The 7,257-nt window shown below is 41.3% G+C and overlaps 1 pseudogene; it reads left to right on the top strand.

Moving 5' to 3' along the window:
* The first annotated feature begins 4,552 nt into the window (after positions 1 to 4,552).
* LOC149134923 (small ribosomal subunit protein eS27-like pseudogene) lies at positions 4,553 to 4,821 on the top strand (annotated as a pseudogene).
* The last annotated feature ends 2,436 nt before the right edge of the window (positions 4,822 to 7,257 follow it).

Here is a 7,257-nt window from a genome sequence, read left to right as displayed (position 1 = left end):
GTAATTTATCATTTTATTTTCAATCTCTATTTCTATTCTATCTAAGGCGGCGAGCTGGCAGAGTGGTTAGCACGCCGGGCGAAATGCTTAGCAGTATTTCGTCTGCCGTTACGTTCTGAGTTCAATATCCGCCGAGGTCGACTTTGCCTTTCATTCTTTCGGGGTCAATAAATTAAGTACCAGTTACGCACTGGGGTCGATACAATCGACTTAATCCCTTTGTCTGTCCTTGTTTGTCCCCTCTATGTTTAGCTCCTTGTGGGCAATAAAGGAATAAGAAACGTTAGCACGCCGGGTGAAATGCTTAGCGGTATTTCGTCTGCCGTTTCGTTCTGAGTTCAAATTCCGCCGAGGTCGACTTTGTCTTTCATCCTTTCAGGGTCGATAAATTAAGTACAAGTTATGCACTGGGGTCGATATAATCGACTAGCTCCCTCCTCCATAATTTCGGCCCTTATGCCTAGAGTAAAAAAGAATCACTATTTCTATTTTTGTTAATGTGTTCTCTTTCTTTTGCACTCCCCATCTTCACACCTCGTATATTTTTACGTTCCTTTAATTTATATCTTTATTTATATATTTATATGTTATGCTTTTGTACATATAGACTTATATTGATCTGTATTAATATGTATTAATGCATTTGTATTTTTTAAAATTACTTGCGTTTGCAAAAGTTAAGACCGACCCAGCTCCTTATCACACCCGAATTCCCTTTTTTCTAGCAGAAGAAAGCGTACAAGAGTACAATCATGTGGAAAGAAAAGTTTGTTGCGTCTGGACAATAGGAAATTGTTCGTAGTTTTTCTTCCATGACAGGGATACGGTGTGAACTGGGTGGGGAGTGTGGGTGGGTTTAATTGTGAATGAGCAAGGGGATGGGGGTTAACGGTAAGTGGTGGCTGTCACTGGCGTATGGATGAGAGACAACAGTGAGGTAAAGAGATAGATAGATGGATAGATAGATAGATAGATAGATAGATAGATAGATAGATAGATTGATAGATATAGAGAGAGAGAGAAAGAGGGAGAGAGAGAGAGAGAGAGAGAGAGAGAGAGAGAGACAGACAGATGGATAGACAGACAGACAGACAGATAGATAGATAGATAGATAGATATCTTTTTATTATAGCCACACAGGGCTAAATACAGAAAATGGACAAATTACAAAGTAGAGCTTTTCTTGGGGGGGGGGGGGATAATTTGGATCAAAAGGGATCGCGGGAAGAAAAAAAAAACGTGGGGGGGGGGCGATCAATAGGGATCGTGTATCACAGTCGATGTAAAAAACGGGGAACAGATTAGGTTTATCCGTGGAGAGAAAAGCCTACGGAAAAGACCACGGTCACCTCAGGCTTTTTTTTTTTTAAGGTACATGAAAGTAAGTACCTTCTCTCTTTTTGTCTCTTTTTGTTACAAGTCTATGCTTAAAATGGTGTCGTCTTTCATTCTTACCATTCTTGCCACATTTACCCATTTTTTATTGAAACTTTCATTCGACAACACTTTCCTCTCTATCCTCATCCTCCTTTTCAAGTGGTACTTGAAAAAGTTGACGAAGGACTGACCAGAGAGGAAAGTGTTTGTTTGTAGACCTTTCAAACGCGTCCACCACACGCATTCTTTTGCCATAGCTATCAGTGTTACAAAAACCGTTTTTCCTTCCCGTTTAAAGGAAGGTGGCGGAACAATATTCACGATAGACTCGGCTGATAAGTGGGCTCGTCCCACACGCGACAACAGCCGTTCGACGAAGGTCCACAGCTCTGAAATATCTGGACACTGCACGAGTGCGTGCAGAACGGTTTCGTCGCTCTGACCGCATCTCGGGCAGGTCGGTCCGGTGGTTTTCGAACCGTGTCTGTAGATCTTCTCTCGAACTGGTAGTGCGTCTCGATAGCATTGCCAAGCCAGGGATCTCTGGAAATTATCCATAGGCCCCGGCCCGAACGTCGTCTTGAAAAGGCGGGTTAGGAATTTCTCGTCGACACCCGGGTTTGCCCCGAGAGTGTCGTCAGACCTCCCCTCCACTAGTCCTCTATAGAACGCATTGGTCGTTTGGAAGTTGCACAAGTTTGATCCCGGACGGCAGAGCTGTTGTAGAGCTTGGCGACACTCGCGGTGCCAATCGCCCAATTTCGGTCTCTTCCTGATCCATGTTTGCAGTTCGGTGAGTGAGACGAGCTGCGGGAAGGCGTGCCTCACAAACGGCGCCCACACCTGTTCACCGTCGTCAATGAAGTTCCAGAGATGCCGCAGTCTCAGCGCATGTCTACGCATCATTAACCACGGCATCCCCAGTCCTCCACGTAACGGTTGTTGACAGCAAATGGATCGCCTCACCATCGGAACGCCACCCTTCCACAGAAAGCGGAAAAGTATGCGTTCTAGTTTCGTGATGGTGGCATCGGGACAAGGCACGACGGTCAGGCGGTAATCGATGACTGATGCGATATACACATTAGCCACCTCCGCCCGGATTTTTAGAGATAACTTTCTCTCAGCCCTTGTTTGGCTGAGTTTGATCACTCTACTGGTGATCTCGTCCCAGTTCGTATCCATTTGGAGGTCCGGACTGAACCAGACCCCGAGCAGTTTAACCGGTCCGTCCGTCCAGCGTCCCACTACGGAGTCACTGTTGGACGGTATGGGCTTGCTTCTCCAGGTGCCGAGTAACAAACCCACTGACTTTTCCGGGTTAATTTTTGCTCCTGTCACCGTTTCGTATTGTTTAAGTGTCTCCTAGATAGATAGATAGATAGATATGCATGAAAGTCTGTGTTGTATCTGTTTATCTATCTATCTACCTCACCGTTGTCTCTCATCCATACGCCAGTGACTGCCACCACTTACCGTAAAAAAAGAGAGAGAGACAGAGAGAGAGAGACAGAGTAAGAGAGAAAAGGAGACAGAGAGTAAAAAAGAGAGAGAGATTGAGTATGCATGCATGTATGCGTGTGTGCGCGCGCGATTACTGAGAGAGAGAGAGAGAGAGAGAGAGAGAGAGATAGAAATAGGGGAAGACTAAGAAGAAAAAGCGAGAGGAAAAAGGAAAGCAAAACGTATCGCCAACGTGAAACGAACGTTTTATGTTGAAATCATTGAAAGAAATCGACCTGAAAGTCATGACATGTTCAGTGATGCGTATCTTCATTATGTCATGCTGTTTGGTTTATGTTAAATGTCATAGATATGAGCGAGTTGTGTGTCGTTTGGCTTTCTTTAATAATATTTTCTGAAGTGGACCCTGCGCTAGGTTGGGCTTACTACACGGCCCCTTAACGTTATGACACTAAATTTTGAAAGATACATGGAAATGTGTCCCGAAAGTTTTTTGGTGAGGGGGGGGGAGCCAGTCGATTAAATCGACCCTAGTACATAACTGGTATTTATTTTAAGGACCCCGAAAGGATGATAGGCAAAGTCGACCTCGGCGGAATTTGAACTCAGAACGTAGCGGCAGACGAAATACCGTTAAGTATTTCGCCCGGTGTGTTAGCGTTTCTTATTTCTTTATTGCCCATAAGGGGCTAAACATGGAGGGGACACACAAGGACAGACAAACGGATTAAGTCGATTATATCGACCCCAGCGCGTAATTGGTACTTATTTAATCGACCCCGAAAGGATGAAGGGCAAAGTCGACCTCGGTGGAATTTGAACTCAGAACGTAACGGCAGACGAAATACCGCTAAGCATTTCGCCCGGCGTGCTAACCATTCTGCCAGCTCGCCGCTTTTAATAACTAATATATTCTTTTCTACTCTGGGCACAAGGCCCGAGAGTGCCAGTCGATTAGATCGACCCCAATACGTAACAGGATGAAAGGCAAAGTCAACCTCGGCGAAATTTGAACTCAGAACGTAATGACAGACGAGATACTCTTAAGCATTTCGCCCGGCGTGCTAACGTTTCTGCCAACTCGCCTCCTTAGACACTTGGAAATATTACAATATAACTTGCGACGTGTTTGATAAGAAACTACGCATCAAGTGGTTTATTTGCTCGACTCGGTGTAAGTAAATGTGTTGAACTGACTGGACATGTCCATCTCGGTCATTATAGCGAGAACCTTGAATCTGGTTTCATTCCTGATATATTACTTAATTAGTTTAGAATCGGTTTTAGTTTTGAAATGGAGTGCTCTTCACAGTAATTGACTATCGTATCAAATATATATCTTATATGTAACATGTACACACACACACACACACACACAGACACACACACACACACACACACACACACATGGTTGTTGTCTACTCCTTGTGCAGAGTTTGAGCACCTCTTGTGCTTACATCTTTGATTCATCATGGCGTCTGATGTGAGTTTTTAAGCAAGACAATGTTTTGAAAAGACACCCGCATAGACTGCATATCCGATTTCGACCACCAAGAGCTGCAGTTAAGTTCTGATCTTTGCGTATCTTAAAATGTCTTTTGAGGCTCCATTAGAATTGCCGACCTTATGGCATATCCGGTATTGAAAGGTGTGCACAGATGTATAGACAGATTACTTGGTGGAGGTTCGTTTTCTTTTCTGTATGGTTTAACCACGGAATATCATTCCGCTCGCCAAAGATTTGTTGCATCGCTTCTTAGAAAATGGAGAAAATGTAAACTAATAGGACTTGCGCAGTCTCCGAATAGTTGTTTTATGGATGTCAAATGTCCCGGATGTTATAAAACCACCACAGTATTTAGTCATGCTCAGACTGTTGTTTTGTGTGTTGGATGTTCAACTGTATTACGTCGGCCCAGAGGAGGCAAATCCAGACTTACAGAAAGCTGTTCATTCAGAAGAAAACATCTATACATATAGGCGTACATGTATGCATGTATATATGTATGTATGTATGAATGTATGTATGTATGTATGTATGCATACGTTTTGACTTTTGGAAAACAAAGTGCCAAAGAATTTTCGCCATCAGACTGCTTAACTGTAATTCTACAAGGTTTAGTTTGGTGCCAATGTGAAAAGCGAGACCAGTTTTAAACAATTCAGGAAAGTGCATGGCATCTTCCCCAACACATGGTGTCCACTATCTGCTCTGAGTTGATAACAATTGCTAATATTTCATTACACTGTCCTCGAGGTTAAGGGACAGTAACTGGTGAAGGAATCCAGATACACCATTCTCGTTATGGTAAGACTTCTGCCATTTTCACATGATAGAAAACGAGCTATCAATATTAGGTGGAAATGATCGGTTTTTAGACTTCTAAGATGGGATCATTATACTCTAACAATTTGGGGACAATGTCTGGGAAAATAGACTGTACAGCTTAAATATATCATCTTCAAAGTTTCATAGAATGGACGAAATCTGTGCAAAGTCTTTATCTGAAGATTGTAAAGAAGCAGGGTGACTTGAAAACCTGTAAAACTCTCTCCCACAATATTCCTCTTTCGGACATCTTTATGGTTGAAAGAAATCCACGAGTCAGCGGTTTATATTTTATCTTCTGATCAGTGTTATTTGTAATATTATCTATCACTCGCTTTATCGTAAATGGCTGCGTAAAAGGGCTTTTGTCGCATCTGCACAATTGAGCCCCTGCTATCTAGCATCTTTTAGAGATCACGGTGTCAGAATACGAGGATTCAGCTTTTTGTCATTCTAGTTGAAGCTTGGTGCTTACCTGCTAGTCGAGATGTTTCAGACATGTCGAGCTCTAACTCTAGAAGACGATGGCTTAAACACAGTAAATTATGTTAATATTTCCTCCATCAACGTGACTTCTCGAGTAAGTCTTTGCTTTTGTGGTCTAACGTTGAAGATGACTCTATTAAAAGAAACTTGTGGTCTGTGTTACAATTTAAGTAAACGCTAAAAGGTTAAAGCAGAAACTATAGAGACGTTTAATGTTAATCTGTCTATAATTCATTTGAGTGTTACTCGTCATTGGACGACGGCTAACTTTAGAAGTATATTTTTTGCCACCATGGGTAAGGAAATATGGCAGATATACAATAAGCATATGTTAAGGTCATCTCTACAGACTTTTTATAGATATTATAGCCAGCACAGATTTGTTGCGACGTTTTGTCTCCATCCTGAATACGAAACATCATAACAAAATTAGTGCTTTGGAATAAAGATTATTTGCCAACATAACATGGCAGTCCTGGTTTGGGACGAATGTTGCTGTAATTTAACCCCAGGAGACATCGTCTCCAGGGCTATACGACACGATCTGTGACCTTATATTATATCTCCTTGTGAGATTTACAAATAGTAATTTTCGAAAACTATATATTTCGAACGGAAATTTGGCAGCGCCACCTCTAGCCGAATAATTATTCTGTGCTGATGAAGGGAAATAACCCGGAAATAGCGATACAGTGGGGGTGCTAGATTCCCTTGTTTGAAAATATAAGGACACAGATCGTGTCGTATAGCCAGCTGGAGACGATGTCTCCTGGGGCTAAATTACAGCAACATTCGTCCTAAACCAGGACTGCTATGTTATGTTGGCAAATAATCTTTATCCAAAGTACTGTTGCTGCATATATTTCCTTGTGAGACTTACAAATGGTAATTTCCCAAAATTATTGCTGGTTATAATTTCTGTAGAAAATCTATAGAGATTACCTTATCATGTGATTTAAGAGCACTGCTAACACAGCAGAACAGGGTATTGGCTTATAAAGACGTTTAATATACTTTGTAGCATGTTATGGTTGCATAACGAAATACCTTGTGCTTACGCGTCAACAATAATTATAATTTAACTTTAATCAGGTATCTTGATGTTTCTACAAAATAATGAAGGGAAAACTAATTTTCAAAATGAAAATATTTCCTTGAAATTAAATAAAACAAATTTCTCATTTGCATAACTCGCTCCATAACTACTCTATCATTTACACCCTCATCTTCGAAACGCCTAGTTTAGAATAGAGGGAGCTGACGAATGAAAAGTTCCATAAGTGGCTCGTCTGTTTTCCTGTGTTCATTCTGTTGTCTGTAAAAGAAAAAGTCCGTTTTTTTGTGCTTTGTTTATGTTCCCGTTCCTTTTCTGTCGTCCTGTACCCGGATATGCATCTATATATACATGTAGATGTAGGTATGTACATATATGTATGTATACATGCATATGCCCATACATCATTTGTATTATTATTATATATATATATATATATATATATACACGGTGGTGCATCAGCATGGCCGCAGCTCTGAGCTGAAACTTTGAAATGAATTGAAATGAAAAATATATATATATATATATATATATATATATATATATG

Source organism: Octopus bimaculoides, chromosome 6, assembly GCF_046866305.1.
Source record: "Octopus bimaculoides isolate indiv1 chromosome 6, ASM4686630v1, whole genome shotgun sequence".
Taxonomy (NCBI): Eukaryota; Metazoa; Mollusca; class Cephalopoda; order Octopoda; family Octopodidae; genus Octopus; species Octopus bimaculoides.
Note: the sequence above shows the minus strand (reverse complement) of the source record. Positions and strands in the feature narration are given on the sequence as shown.